The 24,768-nt window shown below is 41.4% G+C and overlaps 1 long non-coding RNA gene across 1 annotated transcript; it reads right to left on the minus strand.

Annotated features, from left to right (window-relative positions):
* Positions 1–20,287: 20,287 nt before the first annotated feature.
* On the minus strand, positions 20,288–21,708 carry LOC138118485 (uncharacterized). Its single transcript, XR_011155168.1, has 3 exons — positions 21,624–21,708; positions 20,588–20,669; positions 20,288–20,319 (listed from the first exon to the last, which is right to left on the minus strand). It is a non-coding gene; the product is annotated as an uncharacterized lncRNA (long non-coding RNA).
* Between the last annotated feature and the right edge of the window lie 3,060 nt (positions 21,709–24,768).

A 24,768-nucleotide genomic window follows, 5' to 3' on the forward strand; every position in this document is an offset into this window, starting at 1 on the left:
CTTTACTTACTCCATGTTTGACTCCTCTTATTCATTAGTTTGAAAATGGAGGCAGCCCTTCATTTAAATAGGAATTAAAATAGTGTCTCTTTTCTTAAGTGCAGTCCTGTCATTTCACACCTCCTCAGTGAGTGACCCTTAAAACTCTAATGAAAATCTCGAGTATATATAGAGAGAGACAGGCCACTGATTTGAGGAACAGTCAAAGAAAAGTTTTAGAAATTCATTATGCGAAGAGGCAAGTCATGTCTTTTCCTGTTTCTCAGTAGCAACCCCTTGAACTAAAAGGGAAAGATAGACCACCTAAAAATGTAGATAGCTGAAAAAAACAGAGGGTACTGCAACTACCTTTCCTAATAAAACACATCTTACAAACACTGGTCATTCAAAATTAAAGACCAGCTAAAATACGTTAAGGTGGGGTTTTTTTCCCTATATCAAGAGACAGACATTTCTTCACTTACAAATATATGGCTTGGCAATACAACAAACCAAAAATGTTTCAGTCATGTACCTGGAGGAGAGAGTAACTTTTATAATCTGCTGTTCACAACATGAGAATGCTACCTGGGACATGTACATTAGCCAGCCTTTACAAATACTCTCCACTCTTCCCAGATGGGGAGCTGTTAATTTTCATGGGTAAAGACAAGTTTCTTCTCCCTGTATTTGGCTATATGCTATGATGACAAGTGCTTGGCTTCTCAGTGTATTTTTTTTAATGGTAACTGTATATATGTTTTCTGGTAAATTAGCACAAGAGAGTACAAAAATGGATTCTATAAGACAGAAGGTGTCAAACTGCAATACATGAACGTAACAATACATTCTTCCAGGAGTACACATTTCATGTTCTTAATTGTCGAAAGGTTTGCCCTGTGAGACTTTGTTAGTAAATATCTGAGCATGTCCATATACCATATGAAATTCCAGCTCCTTTGTGGTTTGCCTGCACAGCTCACTTCTGGAAAAGTAAGAATGGGTTATGCTTCCTATAGGTTTCATTTATAATAATGGTTTAAGACAGAGAAAAGAAGAAGAGGGATAGAGGAGTTTAGCTGAATGATGGATGAATATGGAGCAATTTGACTTCCATGAAATGAATAGCCACCAGTCAGGCACTGATTTTATGGTACAATTAACTACACTAAGGTTAGATGACATATCACCAGTTTTTTGTTAGTTTTACAAACCTTTGACTGTGGCATCCCAAAGTATTCCTATTCCTCCCTTTCCAAATACTTAAAACACCATCACCCAGCATGGTAACAGGCAAACCAAAATTGTCACACTGGACCTGCTCCAAGCTTCACCCTGTCCAGCAGAACATCTCTGACAACAGCAGGCATTCAAAACCCCAATGATGTGTCAACATGTTCCCAGTGGGCAAATACAGAATAAAGTCCCTTGCATTGTCTTGTTGCCTCCTTTAATAGTTAGAGATTGGCTTAAGACCCAAAGCATGACATTTAAGTCAATTAAGTATTAAACAAAAAGTGGAAGTGCAAGCTCTGGATATTATTTGTATTTCTTGGAGAACACCCAGCACAGAGACACATGGAGTGGGCTTTTCCCAGGGCCACTCACACAAGCAAAACTCTTTCCATTTGCTGTCCATGGGCTCAGGATAAGGTTTGACATTAATGTTTTGGATACATAGAGCAGACCCAGGCCACTGCACAAGCAACGGGGACTTAGTGCCAGCTATGCTCTGCTTCTGTGTGTGTTTGTTTAATGCCTCTACTTTGAGGTGTGTTGTAAATGTTAATTAGTGCAGCTGACCAATGATTTAAGGAATCATAAGTGATGGAAAAGGAAAAATTATTAGTATGTACATATCCAAATTCCTCCTCTCCATTGGATTTATAATCAGAAGGTCCTGGACAACTCTGGACAAAGTGTTTTCATTCATCTATGTGAGACACTTACGATATATGTACAGTATCCACTTGTAGTTCATGAGCTTTTTTTCTTTGTAGACTTTAATTTAATAACTCCTAGTATCTTCAGTCGCTTTCACACACAGTGTGCTTACTGAACTAATGCCTTCTATTTCCTTCTGAATAGAAACCACTCCTGCCCAGACCTTGTGCAGCTAGGGATTTGAGTGCAGTAGACAATTTCAAAGACTGCTCTTTCTATTTAACAATCAGTGCATTAGGCTAAAATATTCACAGAGATGCACTAGAATTGAAAGGGTGTGCGGTGTAGTGACAAGGTCCTTCTGTTACCTGGACTGTAGAATGATGAATGAGCATTAGTGGAATATTCTTTTGGCCTTTAGGTTTACCTTGATCTTCTCACAGAATGCAAATTGACATTATACCCACATTTCTATAGTATTTATTACTGTGGTCGTGATGTGAGGGCTTTTTTCAATATGAATAGTGTAAAAGGGGAAACATATTACTGCAAAGAGGCATTATTGTGCTGGGAATGTATAAACAGCTGAGAAGAATAGAGCGACATGCTCATAATGGAAACTGAAAGCTCTTCATTTTGTCCTGATTGTCTACCCTTCCTTTTTAAACAACCTCCCTTTTTCCTAGCTATCAATACAAAGTTCTTTTTGGTAAAATGAAGTGCATTCATGCTGCCTGAAAGAAGCTTTTAAAGTTGATCTGTGCCCACACAAAAGGGAGGCAGTGTTTGAGCACATCAAGTTGAGGAAGCAAACTTGGTCAATGTTCATTACTCATGGCTTGACACTCTGGGCCTCCATATCATTTTGTAAAGAATCAGATAAACTTTCCTTGTGATAAACAACTGAAATAATTTTTCTTAGCTGTCAAGTCCTTTTCTCCCATTTCCAGCCTGTTCTCACACTCTTCCCAGCTCGTAAAAGCAACTGAGCACAGCTCTTTGGACTGATAAATGGGCTCCTTTCAATTGGTGGCAGGCTTCAGGAAAAAGAGATAATCCTGGATAATGTGGACACAGTTTTCATTTCATGTCACCCAATTAAACTGCAATTATCCGGAGTGCAACAGCAGAAAAACTGGAAAGAATGGTTGGAGAATGAGGAGCCTTGGCTCCCTGGGACTCTTTATACTACACACATTAGCCTAGATTTGTTCTATTCTGATAATAAAGTGCCAGTCTAAGCACTTAGCAGCACACAGTGAGAGACAGACCAGCTGCAACCTGTAGCTCAGAATGAAATACTACTGCAAGTGCTCTGGGAAACATCACTTCGATCCAGAGTAACTTTCTGGGATAGTATTTGCATCAGGAATCCAAAGCCCTGTGCTGTGGTTAATTACAAGCAGAGCAATACGGTCAGGAGGTGCTCTGAACAATGCAGTGAGGTTCAGATTACAGGTAAAACAAGGACAAAAAAAGCCTTTTCTTAACATGACTCACAGTAGCACTGCAAGCCAAAATAAAGCAGATATCAACCATTTTATTAGGAAGGCAAATTACATTAACGTCTCTTATCTCTTCAGCATTTTGGCTGAGATCTAGGGCAGGATGAATTTAATATGTTAATATGTCTTATTAAGTTACCGCTCTTGCAGTAAAATAAACTGGATAATCTAATAGATCTATTTTATCTCTAATTACCATGATCCTGGTAAACTGCAATTAAATAAACAGATGGAGTTTTTAAGCTTGTGGCCTGGTGTATGGGAACATTTTAGTAATTGAAATACATGTATTTGTTATTATTGCTTTATTTTTTTTGCCTGGCCATGTGAGTGCATGATGTCTGTCCCATAGGCATGGGATATAAATACAAGGGTGACAGATCATGTATCTCCTGCAACTAGCAAGCTTTGCTCCTGGAAGTCCCTACCCTTTGCCCTCAAATTTTTTATTTCGTTTACTCCTACACAAAGGACCAGGTGGTGCTACCCCAGGCTGCAAGGCAAGTCAGGCAGTTCAGCCTACATTCCCTTTCCTGAGAGGAAAGATGGGCTTTAGGGTGCTACTCTACTAGATACGGGGTACGTGCAGGCAATCACTTTTGGCTGGGCTCTCTGCATGCTGGGGAGCAGCAGCAAAACAGAGAACCACCACCTTCAGTGACCACACCTGAGGCTGTGTGCAAGTTCCTGGGCCAGGTGGTGTGGGAGCATCTGCCCCATATAATGGTGCAAAGGGAGCAACAAAGGACAGAAGTTTCTAGGTCAGACTCAGAACTCTCCACGGTGACTGTGGAGGCTCTTAGGTATCACTTTAGCCCTCATCAGGCACCAGACTTCACGGGTTTTGTAAGTCAATATCAAGTGATAAACTATTTTTGCAGTATCTTTTGTTAGCAAGCCATGCAACAGAAAAGTGTGTGACACTTTCGTGGGAAAGCCAAAGCAAACCTGAAACTGTGCAGTGACAAAGGACAACCAATTCCCAAAGGAAGCACAGCTATTTCATAAGCAGTTAATTTTTGGACTAGAAATACTCTGGTTTACCTGAATTTTTCAGTTTGGCCCTATATCCAGGTTTTTATTGAATGGAAAAATGCACTTCCCCATCCCACCTGGGAAAACCCCAGGTGCAGAAAGATTTGGATTCTTCAGAGATGTTAATAAAATTGGGATTTCCCTGTTTCCAAAATAATGCCATGCCTCCCACGCTCTTTATTCCATCTCTTCACATTCCTACCTGAAGCAGGTTCTGGGCTGCTTTGAAGATTGCTTTTCTGTCTAAAAGTTTAAAGCTACCTTGTTCCTCATGGAGTGTATTAAAAAGCAAAAATCTGCACCTTGATGTGAGAAGGAGCAGTAAAGTGGAAAGAGGGGCTGTGGCAGGGGTAAGGTCACTCCCACCTGCAGTAATGGAGTGGTTCAGGTCCTCTGCAAAGGGGTGGACTTTATACCAATAGAGACAAACATTTTAAAGTGTGGCAACTTTCTTTTAACTATTTTGTGGTCTCAAGGAGCCTTTAAAGGCCTTCTACAAAGAAGGGCCCTAACTGGGGGCTGATTTACTGGCAGCAAAAAAGATAGCATGATTTTAAGGAATAAATGCATTTTCCTTTTGTAAGCTCCATCTAGGGGACAAGGTCAGTTGACCAGTGATTTCCTTCTATTTGAAGCTGTCAACTTTTTTCAAAGCCAATCCCAGCATTCCAAATATGACCAGGACTGAAGAAGTGAGGGGAACCTACAGGAGGTGCAAAGACTGATGTGCCTTTGTAGGTAAAAAAAGGTGATTCTGTTTGATTTAAGGAACAAGGTTTGGGCAACAAAGCAAAATAAATCAATCTCTGATGGTTCTAGGAAGAAAAAGGTCAAATGGTTGAGCAATGTTAATCACTTGTCATGCTGAGATCTGTCCTCGTGACCATGTCAAGACATTGATCTTATTAAGTGACATTTATCTAAGTAAAACCAGAAATTAGGTCTTGTGTAACACGGTATAGTGCATCAGTCGTTTAGCAGAGTACATGGAGTGCCCAGAATGAATTAACATTGTGCACTAACAGCTTATAGTGCAATGTAATGGAGAATGATGGTGCATGGATTGTTACACCCCTTGTGCCAGGCACACACATAGTCCCTTCCCAAGCAGACCTGCAGTCCAAATAGGCAAGAGAGACAAACTCAAGCAAAACACCTTCGCTTGCTGGGCACAGAACCTGGGCTTTCCAGCATTTAGCTCAGTTACCTCCCAAGAACTAGACACTGCTGGTTAGATCTGCATATCAGTCACATAACTGTTTTATCACCTATTTTCTTATCTTGGAAATAGTACAAGAATGTAGGATTATCCAAGCCAGATGTTGACTTCATTTACAGCTAGGGAGCAAGGGGAGTCACACCTTCATAAATGTTTCTATTTCCTCGTTTCTTTCTCCAAGGAGAAAAGCTATCACATACTAATCTTCAGGAGAGTTTACTAGATTATGTTTTTAAACTCCTTTAAAAATATATGTATACTAAAAAAATACATATATTTATAAAAATATATATGATGCCTCATATGATTTTTCATTCTTGTGTGGAAAAGGCAGTTATGCATTATAAGGGACTGGATTTTAAAGGATTGTAATCTCCATGTGATTCTTCTCTCCATTTCTACCTATTTGCAACTTGTTAGGAAGAAACAGAAGTTCTGGAATGGCTGCAATTTACCTACTGTGCCCCATAAGTTGTTCTGGAAAGAGAAATACTAACTTCCCAGGATGTAACTTTACCAAAATATCAACATATACTTTTTGTAAGATCTTCGTTAGCTGATGGCATTTTGCTTGATTACCATCAGTGATTGTTCCCCTGAGAAAGGAGCAGTGTCAGATAATTTCACCCCCTGCTTTCTCTTTGGTTGCACAGCGGCCAGAAACAGGAATTAGAGACCCCCAAACCAAGCGGAGGCCAGGGCTCTGAATGGAGCAGCTCTGTCTGAGTCTCATGCTAATGAGATCAGGAAGGGAGGAAATGTTGAACTCCAACCCTGGGCTGCCAAGCAGCTTGCCCCTGCCTCAGCGGTGGGCAGAGCCAGCTGGGAGCAGGGAGGGTCCCGAGGTACCCAGGGGATCAGGATGCTACTCAGCTGGCAGGAAAGGGAGCAAGAGTTTCGCTTATCTTAATAGCTCCTTTTGTTCAGGAATCACAGTAGCAGCCCTTATTTGCAAACTTGGATAAGTATAATGCACTCTGAGCTCTTGCACAGGTGCTGGGCACTAGAGATTTTTCTCCCTGCCTGCACAATGCCTGCTTTTTTTTCCAGGGCTGCAGGAAGGAACTGGAAAGACTCAGTCAGACAAAAGTGGCTGCACATTTGGCCAAAGTGTTGACTGGCTTTTGTTACTGGGTACATGGTGCCATCCATGAGCCCAGCAATGATGACCCAGAAGGTAATCTGACAATGAGTGTTTCTTTTGGAGAACGTGTCAACTATTGTAGAAGCTTGCACATTCGTAATGAGACTGACTGGTTCCAACAGATAATTGCCTGGCAGTCTGTCTTGATAGCTGTGCAGATAAACTTCTTCTCTTATTTCAAAAACACAACAAAGGAGGCAAAAATAGGACCTGGAGTGTCTGTAGGGATTAAGTTAAACGAGAGCAAATCATAGTAAGATAGAGAACTTAAGAAAAGCAGCACACTCTTGTTGAGCTATTTTTCTGAGAAGTTACACCCAGTGAGGACCTGTCTTACTGAATTTATGTGGGTTTATACCACCTCAACACAACTTTGCTGACTTGTTTTCTTTGAGAATCCGGTATTCTTCAACTGTTTGCATCTTCGGTAAAAGTTGCCTGCCAAATATGATGTTTTCCTTCTCTTTTCTTTCTTTCTTTTTTTTTTTTTTTTTCCTGCAGTTGTGGTTTACAGCTTGCCCAAATCCACAAGAGGAGGTGATTGATGTTGCCATATGTTGGTTACTGGATGTAATACCAGTTCATGGACAACATCCTTTTCTTCTTAAATCTCTGCTGTCCCCCAAGTTCACTGGGTGCTGAGGGACTGCAAAACTCAGTAGGTTCAATATCTGAGAATGGAGAGAGACTTACAGTATTCACCTCTTCAAAATGGCGAGAACACTTGTGGAGTAACAGTTTGAGGAACCTCAGAACATGTGGCTTTGTAATATGCTGGTGCTTCCACACAAGCTTTCTTTTTTCCTTGCATTAACCTCTACTGCAACTTAGGAGATGGAGCAGTCCACCTCATATGATTTAGTTAGTTAGCCCACTACTAGAATACCTGAAACTAAGTCTGACCTCACACACAAATGTAGTCCCTCCTGTTAAAATTATGAGAAAGCTAACAAGATGCTAACAAGAGCAAAGTAAATCCTCACTGTTACTAGACACATATTTTTCCAATAAGGAAGGAAGAAGGATACAGAATATCCTTGAGTCTCTTGCTGTCTGCTTTGTTATGATTAGTAACCTTCTTCTGGTAGAAGATGTTTCTTCCTTTGTGTGTAAGGCTATCATCATAATAACTACTCTCCAATATTTCTGTTGTGGTAAATTCAGATACCCTTCATCAGTATTGAGCAACTTTCATGCTACAAACTTACAAATAAATGTACTTGCCAATGTGATCAATGATGGATTATACCTCTTTTGCTTAATTATTTTAAATTATGGTATTACTATATGCTTGTAATATAGATTATGGGAAGACCCATTTTTTCCTTTCTGGAAGCACTAATGGAAAACTTCATTTCCATTAAACTTTGTTCCATCAGATTTTGCTCCTTGAAAAATTGTCCACACGCTAACCATTCTCTTATTAGAGAAACCAGAAAGCCAAATACATTTCCTCATTCTTAATATAAATGTAACATGGTGATACATAACTTTTCCAAAACAAGTTATTATATTTAATTGCAAGAAAAGTAACCAAAAAATAACTCTGTTAAAGAAAAGTATTTGGGAGGAGTGGGAGATGCTTTTCCCTTTTTCTCTGCAAGAAAGATAGGAATTGTAAGCCAAATGACCTGTGGTGGCTTTAGTCTGTAGTTGATAATTTTTAACTCTTTCAGGATCTAGAGGACCGAATGCAATTTTCTTTCCTGCTTAGAGATTTGAGCAAACACCCTTCATGAAGATACCTTGGTACTTCAATTTATGAAATACAAACTAGGTTTCTTACTCTCTCCCATGGATTCCTTTTTCAAAATAATTTAAAGAAGTATATGACAACTAGGGCAAGATGTGGACCCCGGTGGTCTTCATTTGAGTTAGGAAACTCTCTGGGTGTGGTGTCTCAACTCCCACCACAGTTACTCAGCTGGAATAACATTTAAGCAGTCATCAAGTGTGCGAGTAAGGAGGACTCTATGACGGATGAATTAGTGGGGATCTGGGAATCAAAAAATCAATAACTTGTACAGACTCAATTAGGATCTTGTTGCAATGCTGGAATGTAGAGGACTGTCTACCACTGGATTTTATGTTCATCTGACCTCGCAGACCCAGAGAGCACAGTGCTGCATTGTCCTGCCCGTAGCATCAAACTGAATGGACATCCACCAAAGCATCCACCTCGCCACTACCTGACAGCTGCCTGTGCAGGGCACTGGCGCCGCAGGCAGCAGCAGCCGCGGGATGCTCGGCACATCGCTGTGGTATGTATGGGAATGAATGGCAACTAGAGTTGTTGCTGCTGTTTTTATTTTGTCTAGTTGGCAGAGGTCTCACTATTCTTTAGCTTTTGAATTAGAATGATGTAAGAGGCCCAGGCACTATGCTAAACCCTCCACTACAAGGTTTATCAAAAAGGCTGCCTGTGCAAAGAAATAGCAACAAAGTTTGTGGGGAGTCAAGTTCGTGGGCTGAAGGAGTGAGCTAGTTCCTAATCCTCTGTGACTCTGGATGACTGGTATTCTCTAGGCTGACCATGCTGTATCTGTGGCAAGGCAGCCTTGTGTGTGCACCAACAAAGGCCAGCTGATGCACACCAGCAGCCATGCACAGCTCTCCTCTCTGGGTTGCTCATCCCAGGAGTCTCTAGCACATGTTAAATCCATATGCTTGAACTGTCAGGCAGATGCATCACCCCCACATGACCCTGGCTTTTTGTAAAGCAGGAGGAGGAAGCTTGTTTGGGTGACTGTATCAAAAACAGAGGAGCTCAAGTGCTGGTTGTTATTAACATACCACACTGAAAACATGCACTGCCTCAGACTTGAGCCCTCCAAGATACCAGGTCTGTCACGGTGGTTGATAACTCCCATTCTTGGAGGTCATTCCCTGGGTCTCACACTGACTTCCTGTATGACTTCAGTTGCTGAGTATCTGCATCATTTCCAAAAACAGTTTTGAGGGGCTTTGAAAATGTAAAACTGGATAGCTCATGCAGGGCCAAATTCAAAGATCAGTGAGTCTTCCCACCACCAATGGTGGCTGAGACAGCAGTAGTCCCTCCCCTGGTTCAGAAGTCTTGCCTCCTACTCCTGAAGCTGGCTCTAATTAGTTTGTGCCACATGACCTAGCCTCAAGCTGAATCCTGTTTCAGCCCAGCCTTGTCCAGGCACTGCTTAATTTTGTTTGTTCCAGGGTTGCAGTTGTCTCATGTGGGAGTGCTGACTATCAGCTCCTCTGCCCTATTGTTTGCAGGCAGTGCGCAGGGCTGTGTGCCACAGATGGAGTTCCTCGGGAGATTAATGATGTGCTGAACAATGCCTTGTAGTTGATACCCTCTTGAACTCTGACACCTGACACTGGACACCTTCCGTAAGAGTCAAGGGCTCAGCAAGTAAGCAAATTCCAGCTAGATAGAGATTTCCCTCGAAGTATCTTCTGTGAATAATAACAGTTCTTTGATGTATTTGTCACAGGTAGCTTTGCTTTTACTGGTTTTCACATAAATGTTGGAGAAAAGGGTATTTTTACGGCTGTACATAGAAAAGGTATTCTGTACTCTGCCAGTTGATTCCTCTGGCCCATCTCTCTTAGAGGTGGGAGAAGCAGGTAATTTAGGAATTTGTATAGCAGTTTGTTGCGACTTAAGTCAAGAATACAGCCAAAAACACCGGTTCCATTTTATCTTTCAGCAGGGTCTCCCTGGGTGTCAACTGTCCTGCCTGAGGACATGCCTTAAAGTAGTTATCAATGCCCCAAGACAGAGAGGCTCAAGATGTCAGCCCTGCTCAAGTGGCACCGTGTGCTCCCGCCTGCTCTCCCCCGGCTGGCCCTCCCCATTCGTCAGCCCACTGCCCTTTGGTGACACAAACCCCACGGTCAGGAAGGGCTGGGTATTGTTAGCACTGTTCCCTACAGTAGATTGGCAGCCAGGAGTGCCCGGGAATGACAGGTCCCATAATGCACCCTCATCGCGAAGATGGAGAGCGTCACCTCTGTAACATTCCCAGCTTTCATTAGCCTGAATGCAATTGTGCTAGGTTTAATTTTTGGAGTGTTTGCAGTTTTTCCAGCAAATAGCTGTTTGAACACAGTGTCCCCATTATATCACCACAGTCAAAGAGAGGAAAGATAAAGGCATTGTGCAAAGTTTCTGTGGCTTTGCAGACAAGGATTTATGTACTGGAGAACTCTCATCTGGCAGTCAATTTGCCTTTGTCTTTCAAAGTAGTGGAAGTACCAAGGGAGTATGCCCGAGTGTTTTATTTGCTATTTACCAGATTACTGAAGTATCGGGCATCTTTAGATCTGTTGTAAAGACAAATGCTTTCAAAATGATTTTGCAAACTTCTGTTGAGGCTGAGGGGAGAGGCAAGTGAAACCCTTGAAATGCTGTCCTTTGGATTGCTAGAGGGGTGCATGATTGAGGAAGGAACTTGAGACTGTACAGTTTCATGAGTTTAAAATGTGATCTGTCCGTCCAACATGGAGAGAAAGGAAAAAATACATCCACCACTATCTACTTTAGCGGGGTAGCCATGCCAGTGCAAACAGTTTTCTCTGGAAAATGACAGTTCTTGGTTAGTGAATATATGGGTAAACTGAGTTTTAAAAAAAAAAATCAACGTTTTATAAACAGGCAAGGATGAGATTCACTTATATCTTACTAAGAGTCTATAGCTAATTTACAGGTCAGCTTACAACAAGCAAGAAATATTGCAGTTAATGGGATTGGTCCTGGATAATATTTTCCCCCTATATCTTTCCCTACTATTTGCTTCTGACTGACACAGCTAAAATTGCAGTGAAGGCAGAGCCTGTAAAACCAGGCTTTATTGTCTGAAAGCAGAACTGAGTGCTATTCATCTAACACTCCTAAAGTGGGTGAGAGCTGAGGGGAAATCTGCTTACAAAAATTTGTAATTTAGCGTTAAGATCAAATACTGTACTGGAGAGCCTGCACTATAAATACCTTAGCCACTCCAGATGATCCTGGGATTTATGGAACAGTTAGCATTACTAACATGATAATTAACTGAAATAATACATAAACCAAAGTGATTCCCATGATGTTGCAGAAAGAAATTATCAGAAGCTGTTGAGGAAAAAAGGCCTTTATACCAGAATAAAATATGACCCACTGATTTAGGGTTATCAATAGAGACCAGTAAATACCCTGGAATGTCTAACTAGCTTTAAAGACAGCCAGCACCTTAAGCCAACCTTTGCAAAGTTCCAAAAAAAATACCTACCTGAATGTCTGGCATCCATAAAGTTCTTGTAATTTCTGATTCCAGGTAAAATATTATGTGAAAGGCCATTTCTGTATCTAGCCTTGATAAATCCAAGAGCTGTAAAGTAGCTCCTTAAACAGTTCTTATTTCCTGTGGGAGATGTGAGACTAACCTGTTGAGTTTTCGTTATCTCGTTTGAGGGGAAGCTTCCTAGCTTATTCTTTCACAGGTGTAGGTGGTGCCTGTGTTTGTTTCTGAGGAGCTGGTTCCTGGCCAGGTTGCTGAACTTGCCTCAGGCCCTAATCCACAGTGCAGAATACGGCCCCTTTTAAGACACAATTTTAAGGAATTTCCTTTGGCCAGGTGGGCCCTCCCTAATGTAACATGAACCTTTCTCCTCCTGGTGCCAGGACGGAGCAGTCCAATGTCCTGCTTTAGAGAAGAGCAATGGTCCTGCTGGAAAGATCACCTTTTTGATGCACCACAGGCTGCATTTCAGCCTGATATGAAGCAGACATCATGAAAATATGCCAAAGGCCAGTATTGTGTCAGTGCTGCCATTATTTCAGTCTTCCACACTGTGCTGATGTTTTCTTCTATTTGTCTGAGAGATTCTTTTTCCTGGGAAAGAGATGGACAGGAGAACATCAACTCCACCATTTCCCTGCGTAGCTGGTGAAGCTCTGCTCTGGTACATAGAGTGCTTTCAACTGGATCAGTGCAGCAGCCACTGAACCAGCCTACAGGCTTCTGCAAAACATGAACAGAAGGTCTAAGAGGGGCAAGCAAAGAAACCTTTCCAAGCCTTTTGTTTAAGGTGCTGGTCTGAGGCTCATGACATGTGGGAGATCTGCCTGGGTGACAGATCTTCACTGTTGATTTTGCCTCAGCATTACACTGTCTGTCTGTACATCCTTCTCTGTCCTCTGCTTGTGTTGCCCTTTTTCCTGTCTCTAGGATATGTGTGTCATGGGGCACAGATTATATCTCTCTCTGTGGTTGTACAGGCCTTGGTGCTGTGGTAGATCACTCTGGATTCTCACAGTAACAGCAAATAATAAAGACAACTGTGGCAGGTTATTTGGCATGTGATTTTGAGGAGAGAGACATGTACTAGATATTCTAAAAATAATTTATCTCCTTTTTTTGTAAACTGCAATATCACAACTCTCTTCTTACAGAGCACACCCTCAGGTGTGCTACACTCTTAGGGCTACACACTACCACACTCTCAGGACATTCTTGTAATAATGGCAATAACTTTTTGCTGCTCGGAAAGAAGATGCAATTATTGTCTCATTTTTATGTATTTTGGACCAAAATTTTTAACTACCCATCATCAGAGCTGAGATGCCTCTGTGGCATAAGGTAATTTAATACTATAGAATTCTCCTCTCCTGGGCATTGTCTGTCCAAGTTTCTGCCAGGAAAATTGGTGCTTTGGCAAAATTTAACTGCAGATTTTTATCACAGACGTATTTACAAAGACCTAGGTCTGTATATGATGCTACTTCAAAACTTCATAATAGAAATTATTAAATTAATCTGCTTCAAATAACTGGGTTGAAAAATGCTTGACTTTGGCTAAAATAGAAAGAAAGGTATTTCAAGGCTCTTATATACCTATATATATTTATTTATATATCTATATACACACACATATCTCAATACTTACACATATGCTATATGAATATGTAAAAGAGCACTTTCTGTCATGGGTTCAGAAATGCAAGGAATATTACACAGATGGAGACACTGATTTATCCTTTCTGGAGCAACTTTAAGGCAGTCTGGATTTCCTCTCCTCTGCTGTTCAGAAACAACGCCAAAAAAGAAGTTCAAGAAGATCTATATTAAACTTCAGCTGTTGATCTGTCTCCTCTCTGGACGTGACCCAGGTTGAACATATCTTACACAGTTCAATTATTCTAAGCCCTTACACCCTGGTGTATGCAAATAGATGTCCCCTATATAAGGCCCAAAAGTGAAGAGAATACAAGGTTTATACTTAACTTTCAGCATATATATGTATATAAGTGCTTTGCTGAATAAGGCTTTGCCCAAGCCCATGCTTCTGATTCAAGGGCTTCATCACATCTATTTGGTGGAACTTTTACATGAAAGCAATAAAAACAACACAGGCATTCATTCCTGGTCCCTTGTCCCAAAGACCTCAAAAAAGCCATGATTATCTAGGTAAGAAGAAGATTTATTTCACCAGAATGAAAAGCAAAGCTTATGAGAGCCTGTGTAACGTGCCCATGGCACTAAGCACACAGCAGTGTCTGTGCCCTGGGCACTGCTCCCTGGTCTTGGGCCCTCATAAGGTCAAACCTCACATATGTGGAGCTGGCTAAGTGTGGAACCAGCACATTTTTGACTTGGTCTTGATTCACTATGAGTATTCCATGGGGTATGGTTGTGAATCCTCATAATTTCTACAGTCTTTTCCCCAAAGCCTTCTTTGGTTTTGGTTTGGGTTGTTTGTTGGTTCTTTTTTTTTTTGTTGTTTGGGTTTTTCTGGGGGGCGGGGAGAAGGATGTTGGCACTTGTTATTTGTTTTATATCTCAGCTTCATCTCTTTGGGACATACTTACATTGTCCTCTTAACTATTTGGGGTACTGTAGCCCAAGTCTTGGCTATGTACCAGAACAGAGAATCTCGTGCTGCTGCAGCATGAACAGCACCAGCATTGTGCTATGATTCACTCATTACTTAACCTTGGAATCATAGGACCTTGTAGGTTGGAAAAAATCTTTAAGATCGAGTCCAACAATTGACCCAGCATGCCAAGTCCACCACTAGACCATGTCCCTACGTGCCACATCTACACACCTTTTAAATACTTCTGGACTGGTGACTCCACTGTTAGTGGATCTCCCAGTCAGAGTGGTCCTAGTCCCAAGGGACTGACATCCAAAGCCTAATGAGTGAGTCTTTGGTGGATCTTTAGGGTGCTGATGGAGCCAGAAGTGCAGCTGGCAGTAGAGGTCTTCTAGGGTTAATTTTGCAAGGGCTAGGCCATAAAAATACCAGCCCAGCTGCAAAGCATGTCTGGGGGAGTCAGAAAACGATGATGCCTTCCCCTATCCTCCACAGATCTGGAGACTGAGCATAAACCAGCTTCTCTGTTTCCACAGATCACTCATCTGATCCCACATAACCAAACCCATGCTTGTCAAGGAGGGAACGAATCAGACATCTTTCCATCTGGAAAATCACCATCCTGCTTTTCATGCATGGGAGGAGGTGAGGGGAAGTATCAATTTTCTCCTCACCAACAGTGAGGCCTGATAAACATGTAGTTTGGCAGGCTGAATGACAAACTTCTCATGGTGTTTTGCAGTAGTCAGCAAGCAGAAGAGTACAAATGTCCTGCTGCTGAAAACCTGAGGAGGAGCTTTGCCTTGGGAGGGTGAACATTCTACCTCTTGGGCTTGCCTTCCTCAAAAAGAAAAATATGTGGTGCTAGTCAGGGGAACAGCCAGATCTGGAGGGCCATGTGCTGGTTTTGGCTCGCTGAAGAAAGCCAGCATCTGGTTCAGCTCTGTTTCAAAGTTAAAATTTCTTAAATGGAGCCAAATACTTAAATAATATTAATAATTTTATTTCCTGAATATTAACTATGGTATATGGTGAAATGACTTCTGTACCTGCAATAAAGGGCTTCTAGGGCTTGTGAGCTGCTCAGTCTCTCTCTCGTTTACACAGTCACGCAAGCCAGCTATTCACTGCATGGCACACAGGTTTAGCTACACATTCACTGCTTAATTAAAAGTACTGCTTTTAAGAGAGCAATAGGTTTTGGTTTTTCCTTTTAGTTACTGCCATAGTAACCTCCGTACTAAAATACTGAGTGCTAAGAAGTAATAAAAATTTATGAAATGCATGCAAACTCAATAAAATATTAGTTAAAAATTTATGACATGGTATGTCATTTTGTGTCAGGATACACACAAACACTGCTCAGAGGTATTTTGGGGGCTGGGAGAAAATAGCTCTAACATACTTTGTGGAGCCAATACTCAATGCCAATTTCCACTAATTATCTGGCATTCTCTTTTTTCAAGTGGGTGGGAGCTTTGTGAAACCTTTTCAGGCTTCTCTCATGTTGGTGAACACCCTATGTTTGAAGCTACCTGAATTTCTCCAAAGGGTGTGGTATGTGTGTAGTGTTTGGAAGGTGAATAGAAGACCCAGTGGGATCCTCGTGTTTATCTCACAAGAGGGCATCTCAGGCAATCATCTCCTCTGGAACGTCTCCAAGATCCCCTTTCCTTGGCAGTGCCAGAACGGTGTGGTTAGCCTTAGTGATCCTGGTAATGAGAGATGGTCTCAAAGCAGTTTACTCCAGAACAAGGAAATTTTGTGATTATGCCATCTACATATCAGGAACTGAAATGCACACAGGTAATTTTTTAAAAAAATATGGAATTATTAAATAAAAATTCAATTGTTACATTGATTACTTTCAGACCTCTCCAAATCATCTGCAGTGACAGTGTGATGGCAGTTCTTTCCCAGAGATCATCCTATACCCAGGGCTGGTGATGGCAGGAACAGGGGACAGAGGAGGAAAGTTCCCACCAGGTTTGCTTCCAGAGAAGATTGTCCTGGCTAAAGCCCCCAGCCTCAAAAATAACATCCCACAGCAGAAGCCTATGGGGAGCCAAAGGTCCCTTTCTGGCTGGGAAGAAATGTCCTCTTAGAGCAGCAGCTTTGTCATACCTTCCTTCCCAAAATTTGCCACTGACTAGTTCTGGCAGCACTCTTCTCAATTTTCTGGCTTCTCTGACTCCTGTTCATAGGTTCCTGGTTCTCCATTACACAGTCAACTCCCAACTACCCGTGGGTGGTTTATCCAGGTGGCTGATAAACCATGGATGTTGGGATGCAGAGCCAGCTCAGATCTAGCCAAGCTTATTAACTCTTACGTAGTGTTGCTCTGCTGCTGCTGCTTGGGCCAGCTGGGATTCAGGAGAGGAGCAGCCACCTCTGTACCAGGACGACATCAGCCTAAGACACCTGGATATGCAAGGAGCCAGATGGGCTCACCCTGCTTTGCCTTCCCTGCGTTGTGGACAAGGGGGATGCAACTAGAGAGATACACAGACCCTCCTGCATGGACACAGGATCATGCCTGAGCTGCTGTGAGGCTGGGTCACCCAAGAGAATTCCTGAGGCCTTGCTGAGATGTCTTGGTTCTGGGACACCAGTGCTTTTTGCTGTGCCTGTGCTGATTTTGTCCACCATGCCTCATCTCAGCACCTACATTTGCAATCCCTGCATGACTTGACCAAGGTTGCAGAGCAAATCTGTGGCTCAGCCCAAATTCAGGCCATCTGCTCCACAGCCCATGTAAAATGGGTGAGAATCTCACACACTAACTGGGCTCTATGGGGCTCCCCATAGTGGGTATTGGCATGGGATTCAGCTGGAAGTGTTGCTGTTACTGCTGCTATCCAGTAAATGTGATTTGAAAACTTCAGGGAAAAAAATATTTTTAACTCTCCTTTATTCTCTGTTCTCCCATTTCCCTTATTTTTTTTTCTCTTTGAAGGACAGGAAATGTGCATTGATCCTAGTGCAAAATACCAATTTAAAATACCAGACTCAGACATACAGGCCAGAGCAGATGCTGACTACTCATAGAGCAGTTGCATCTGGATACATTTAATATTATGTCCTCACATTTTTATGCTCAGTTTTTACACTTGTCAGCAGATTACTTATTTCCCAAATGTGATGTTTCTGGTTTGGACCTGACAGTGGTGGCACAGTGCAGGAAATCTACTTTGGGAGCATGGGATGCTCAAGCCATGTGACCCACGAGTTAGCCTCATGGGATGATATAAAAAAAAAAATATGCACAAAATACAGGCATTTCAAACCACATAGCCAGGGAAAGCATAGGTCTGTTTTTATCAATGAGTGTCTGGGCTGCCTTCCGCCTGGATGGCTTGGAAATTTTCTATTTCACCTCAGTGCCCAAAGGTGACCTCAGTGTTTTCAAGAAGAACAGAACAAATAGCTGATAGAAAAAGGAGTTAAAGTAGCCTTACTGAACAAATAAATTGGCAAGTGTATCTAATAATTGCATGGGTTCAGCATTTTTCTGCGATAAATGAGTAAACTTTAAATGTATCTCTGAGATGTGCTATCACAGGCATTGCCATGGGCAAGTTTTATCCAATGATGAAACAGCAAGGCCTTGTGAGATAAAGATGATAGAAGGGGTACTATCAGGTGGCAGCTGGGTAATTACAACTCTCTATTTGGGCTCTGTAGTGATGCTGCATGTGATAAGTGGAGAATAATGAAGAAAAAGGAGTAGTGATAATACAGGAGCTAAATGGTAGAAAATAGCCTATCATAGCCCAGAGCCCTCTGAGTGCCTATGGGGACTTTGAACTATCTTCTTCAGTTTTCAACCACAGAAAAAATACTCTCTCTTTCTTCTTCCTTTGCTAAATTTATGTCTGGTGGGACAAAAGGGAAAACTGAAAGGAAATCAAGGGTATGTGAAGAGAATATGACCTTTGCAAATAACACTGAAGGTCACTGTGTAATTATTCTAAAATAAAAGTATCCTGTAATCTTGTCTGTACCCACAAAAGATGTAAGACCATTTTTTAATGTGATTCCAAACAGTTTTGTTGGGGAGCATGGTTTATGAAAGGTCAGCTAAAGTATTTCTAATTATATCTTGTCTAGTTCTTTGCTCAGAAGAACACAAATGCCATTTGTTGTGATAGAGTCAAACTGATTAAAGAGAAAAACTGTCAAAAGACAAACTCAACACATGTAAGCAAAAAATGCTATTTCCTGAGTGAAGATTGGCTTTTGTAGCTTAAAAAAAAACAAAACAGCAAGCCCACAGGAGAATAAAACACCCTGGATCTGGCCACTGAAACTTTTACTCCAGTTTGTTCCTTTTTATTTTTTTCCTTACAGATGGTAATACCTACTATAGCTCCTGGTGAGCTTGGCACAATTTTCCAGTTATCTGAGAAACCCTTGATGATTTTTTTTGTTCCCCTGAGTAAGACAATAATTCTCTGGCACTCCTTTCACTTGGGAGTCTGATACCTAAATGTCACTTACACTGGATGTGATACAGTATGGGTGCATTTATACATGAGGGAACTCCACATAAATATCTGCTGCCTAAAGATAAGACAGATTTTTTTTGCCTTTTTTTTTTTTAATGCTTAGCTAAATAGATGGAATAAAAAGTGTATTGAGCACCATTTGTGTCTGCTCATGCCTTTTTTTCTTCTTAGGACACTGACTCTGCATTATCCAGTGTAACAACATAGAAGATGACGTTGCGTCAGCACATTGGTGGGATGCAGAGTCAGAAAGACTGAGGTGCTGAAAGATTCAAAATGAGACTTTTTTGGTGTAGCAAACTGTGATGTTTAAACATTAGTGAGGCCAGTAATGAAAAAAGGGAAATTTTACGTGGTTCCTGGATTTGGGAAACTTGTAGTGATGCCTGAGGTTTTTAACTTTTATATTTTTCAAATCCTGTACTGCCTAGTGTGTAACTCTGAAGTTTCTTGTAGCCTGTTCACTTCTGCTCTCTCATGCCAGGTAGACATAACAAAGCCTCTCTGGGCCTGCTCTTCAAGGACACCCAGACCGTCCTAGGCCCAAAAAGTATAAAACAAAAAGCCTCTAAAGGGGGCAAGCTGAGGGGAATTACATCATTAAACTGAAGCTTTAATTGGAGAATTAACTCTGCTATGCAAATGAACCAAACCTATAAAAGTGTGAAGAACTCATGACCTGTCGTCCATCTTGGGGTCCATCCCGGCAATAGCCTCTGGCTCCCCAGGGGTACCTTTGAAATACCTTTCAAATAAATATCTACCTTTATTCCCTTACTCCTGTCTAGCCTCTGTTTCTAGGAGGCCTCTCAAGGCATCAGTAGCTTGTTGGTAAAACTGAGAAAATCATACTCAGTTTTAGGGGGAAAAAATGAACAGAGGTCCTGTTCTCATCCTGACAGAAGCTAACTGGAGTATGACAAAAGCATTTAAGCATTACAGATATAAATGGCATGTAATAAAATATTTACAGCTGGATAGAATGGCTGTTTATAGGCTGAAAGGCCACAACTGAATAAACAAGGAAATTCACATACATGTAAGAAAAGGCTTTTTAAAGTATATACCTTATTGCAATTATTTTTATTATATTATTAAATCATAATGTCTGTTTCAGAATTTTAAAATTTCACATTATTACTATGTTTAGTGGGACACTGAGACAAGTCGCACCAAATCCAGTCCTTCTTCTGATTTAAGATAAAGATCCTGGTAAAAAAATAGATCACACAAGTCAGGAGTTCATGGCGTGAAGAATTATTAGGCCATCTCAGCCAGGAAGCATAGTTTCTCATTATTGACTGACTCCTACTCTCCTGGAGTAATGGGGTTTTGTCATTCATTGACCTATGAGGCCTTATTTATGTGCAGGACACTTAGTGCTTTGGCCATGCGTGTGAAATACAACCGTGACCATATGACTCTGCAGAGGTACCCAAACGGTGAGGTTCCCCGGGATGGGATTCAACTCTCTTACCTTTATACATCCAAAAGTTCATCATCTAAGTTTGAGTTACCCACCCTGCTTCTTTTTTCAGTCAATGGGGAGAAACTGGCACCTTCAGAAAGAAAATTATGTGTCCTGTGTCAGACATCCAACTTAAGGAGGGATCAATTACCCTTAGGAAATACCTATTAATCCTGACGGAATACAGAGGGAGCCTGGGGTGACTGGCTTAGACATTTAACTTCTAGATAACTGAAGACAGGTAAAATGAATTTCATCCTGCCTTTAAAGGAGATTTGTGTCCAGTGAGATCAAGACAGGTCTCTATATTTGGACATTTCTTTCATTTTAAATCATGCTAAGTGCTTCCCAAACCACGGGGGTGAATAACCTTATTGTCGTTCATCTCAGTCAGCCTGGCTTGGGTTTAACTCATCTTTGGCTACGCAAAGCTCACACAGAGGTTTTCAGGTGGCCATGATGACTCAGGCAGTCCTCTGGTCCTTCTCCTAAACCCCATCCTCTACTGATAATTTGTGTGGTCACACAGTGAAGTAGAGCAGTACACTGACCTTGCTGAAAACTGAGTAGGGGAAAAAAAAGTTGTTGTCTGTTCAGGCTCAAATGACCATACAACCAACCATGTTTGAAAAATGGAAGAAATACCAGAAAAGCAACATTAGGGCTAGAGACTGCTTCCAGACAGCCTCCATTATATGCCTTTCCTTTCTGTCATCTATTTTTCTTGAGACAACATTAAAATCCTTATCAAGGCTTCACCATCTTGCCTGGATCCCTGTAGTTTTCAACTCATCACCCACACTGATCTTCCTGCCCTGTCTATCCAGCAAAATCAATCCTTAGGGTGGTCTTCCTCACCCTATTCCCCCTTTAAACAATCCACTCACTTTGGGGGAAGCAGAAAACTGCTACAGAAGAAAAAGGACTCTTTTTAAGTCCTACAGCTCAGACAGATGTTTGTTGTCAGGGTCCATAATTTCCTGAGACTGAAGATTCACAACTTGTTCTTTACTTGTGACGACGTAATTACCGTCTCTGCACTCACTTTGGCCATTTTGGTCTGTTCTCCTGTTGTCCTTTGGCATCCAGAGCAAGTTCACGGTTCATAACCAAGTATGCAAGCAAAAATGAGGGATCAAGCAGTAGCTAGGAGGAGAGAGAAGAATGGAAACTCCTTAAACAGACATACTGGATGCAGAAACTACACTGTCTGGCCCTGAGGATCCAGGGGTTTAAGGAGAAAACTGCCCTGCGCATGAAGCTTGTATTGGTTAGGGAAATTATTTCTTTTTGGGCAGACAGTCCGAGGCTTAACATCAAATTGGGCCTAGACATTGCCTGCTGAAATGGTGTACAGAGCAAAACTTGGCATTTTCTTGTCCTAGAAAGAAATTAGCATTTTAGTTCAATTCTAGACTGCACTTTCAAAGTGTCCTAGTTGTCTCCACTTGCTGGGCATTGCTTCACTTGGTTCACATCACACCTTGGCATGAATCAGCCGTATTCCTGTTGGGTGAACCTAACACAGAGGTCATTCTCCAGAAGTGCGCATCCAGTGCTTCCACTGCTTAAAGGCATTCAGTCCCTGGGCTTGTGCTGCAGCTAGTTCAGCTTCACCCTCTCTGAAATGCACAGGGGGTGGCTATGTAACTGTTTTACCTTCTCAGACTGCTCCTACTGCTCCAGAGTATTTTGCCAGTGGAGATGTATCCTACTTATTATCCAATGTGATTAAACTAGTTTCTCTCTATTTCATATTTACCCATCTCCCAAGACCTTAAAACAAAGTCATAAGCCAATTGCCACTTTGCAAACTGAAACTGAAATCAGAAGCAGCCTTTGAGGCAGATGACCAAAACCTACTAACAAGTTTTATCTTGGTGGTCCTGATATAGTCCCTGTCAAAAATCAGGAGTTTTCCCCTGGCTGTTTGCAGTCTTCGACTGTACTCCTAGTGATTGATGTCTAGCACCTTAGTCCATAAAATGTACATCCATTATACATCACTTTTATGCCTGCATATAAGAGTTTATAGATATGAAGTCCTACACATATACACTACACTCTACTGGCTCCTGACTTCTTCTTTTCTTACCAGTCTCCTTTTACCTCCTAAAATTTGCAAGGCTTATATCAGGGAAACTAAGTCAGAAATTTTCATAATTTTTAAGTGTATTCATACAGGCAGGGAATAATCTGTTCTTCATGTCCCTGGTAGATACAGCAATAACTGCTGAGCTTAAATTTCTGCAAAGGGGATTTAGGATAGTCATTAGGAAAAACTTTCTCATTAAACCTTGGAAGAGATTGCCTAGGGAGGATGAAGGATCTCTATCACTGGTGTTTTTTTCAAGAACAGGTTAGACAAATGTCTGTCAGGAATGTCATAGGTATAGTTTCTGTTGCCTGGAGGAGGTGGAGGGAGTGGACGACCTCTCAAAACCCTTTCCAGCCTCTTTTTCCTGTGATCTTCCCAGGCATTCTGAACGTTTTATTTATCTATACAGTTCATCTCAGTACTTCTAGTACTGTGTTTATCCAGGACAAGATATGAAAGTTCCTAATCCTCTAAGACTACAGGTCACTCAGAAGTATGTGTCTTGTTATCCATTGATGTTTGACACTAGTGCAGACACTGGTAGGAAACAACTGCCTTTGGCTGGAACACTGTCCATCACATTCTCTCTTACTCCCAATTCTCCTAATAAAGTGCCACCTGACATATTGTTGAACCTGGATTTCAAATGTTAGTAAAGATGAAAAACCTGTTGATAACACTATTAAGACCAACTAGGTTATTTATACCACTAAGTTTCAAAATCTTCCTTTTGGTCAATAGAAATACATCATCAGCCAGTGGATCTCTAAAACTAACAGACTTGAAATACAAAAACATATATTCCTATTAAATACTTAAGTGTACTGAGTGACATGACACTTTTATACCCGAGAAAATCACACTAACATCGCGCTCCAGACAGAATGATGCTCATTAGCAACACAAATGCCTGAAACACTATACAAACCAAAATGTGTTTGGTTTGGTACATTAATATTGTGCCATGATGCAGTGGTCTCCTTAAATCCATTTCTATGTGTTGATGCAACAGGGTATTTCATGCTTATTTCTACCTCCTTCCTATTTCCTTCCTGGTTACTATTCCCTGGCTGACTGTTTGGTCTTACCTTCAGTAACACGAGTTCATGCCCATGAACTCGACAGCAGTCTGGTTTGGGAGACAGCAAAAGCTGCCCAAAGCTGCCTGTTGAGAATGCAGCCCTGTGCTGGAGCTGCAGAGGTACATGGCACTAAAGAGCTTCTGTCCACATTGCACTAATGGAGCAGTTAGCCAAAAAACACCATCCTCATTTCTGACACCTTACTGATGCAAGCGTTTCTCCTGAGCCAAAAACTTCTGGTTATGCTATGCTGTGTGATAGGATAGGACTCAATGAGGAGAGCTGCACTCCACATCTCTGAGAGATATCTGCTATCTTGTTTGAAAGCTGATATACCCTCCAACTTTGCTGAAGCTATTTTAGTTAAGCTATAACAACTCAATTGGCTAAATCCTTACTAGTGATATGTAGTTAGATATCACCCAGAGCTGATACTGGGACTGTGGATCTTGTCCTTAAGAAACTTTAAGGTCTTCTTTATTTTCTCAGAAATGTCAATGGAAAACATGATAATAGCAAAGGATGGGCAGGGACAGATTTGTCAGCAGTGGCATCAATTCAAAGGTGCATCAAAATGCAGTGGCCTGACAGAGATGAATGACAAAAAAACCAGCTCTCCCACAAAAACTTACATTCTTGCTGTACAACAGGCAATTATTTTGCTTAATCAAATTTCCAGCTAAGCTGCCTACAGTGTCAGGAAGCCACAAAGTCACTTAACAGACAGCATTTTGAATGGGTTGGAGAAGAAATATTTAAGCTGAACTGTTGCTGATGAGATTTCTCAAGCTTAAGAAATTCTCACATAAAGGACATTATGGGAAGGAAATGAGATGGCTTTAGAAGGACCAAATCTGCAATTTCTTTTTTCTAGATTTGAGATCTTGAGCTGAGATCACATGGTATTGGTTGTTTTTGCCATGAATACATTGCACACATTTACAAATACATTGAGCTTCAGTAATTGCTGTGTACAAATGGATTTCCATTATTATATTATGGTACAAGTC

This window comes from Aphelocoma coerulescens, chromosome 1 (genome assembly GCF_041296385.1).
Source record: "Aphelocoma coerulescens isolate FSJ_1873_10779 chromosome 1, UR_Acoe_1.0, whole genome shotgun sequence".
Classification (NCBI taxonomy): Eukaryota; Metazoa; Chordata; class Aves; order Passeriformes; family Corvidae; genus Aphelocoma; species Aphelocoma coerulescens.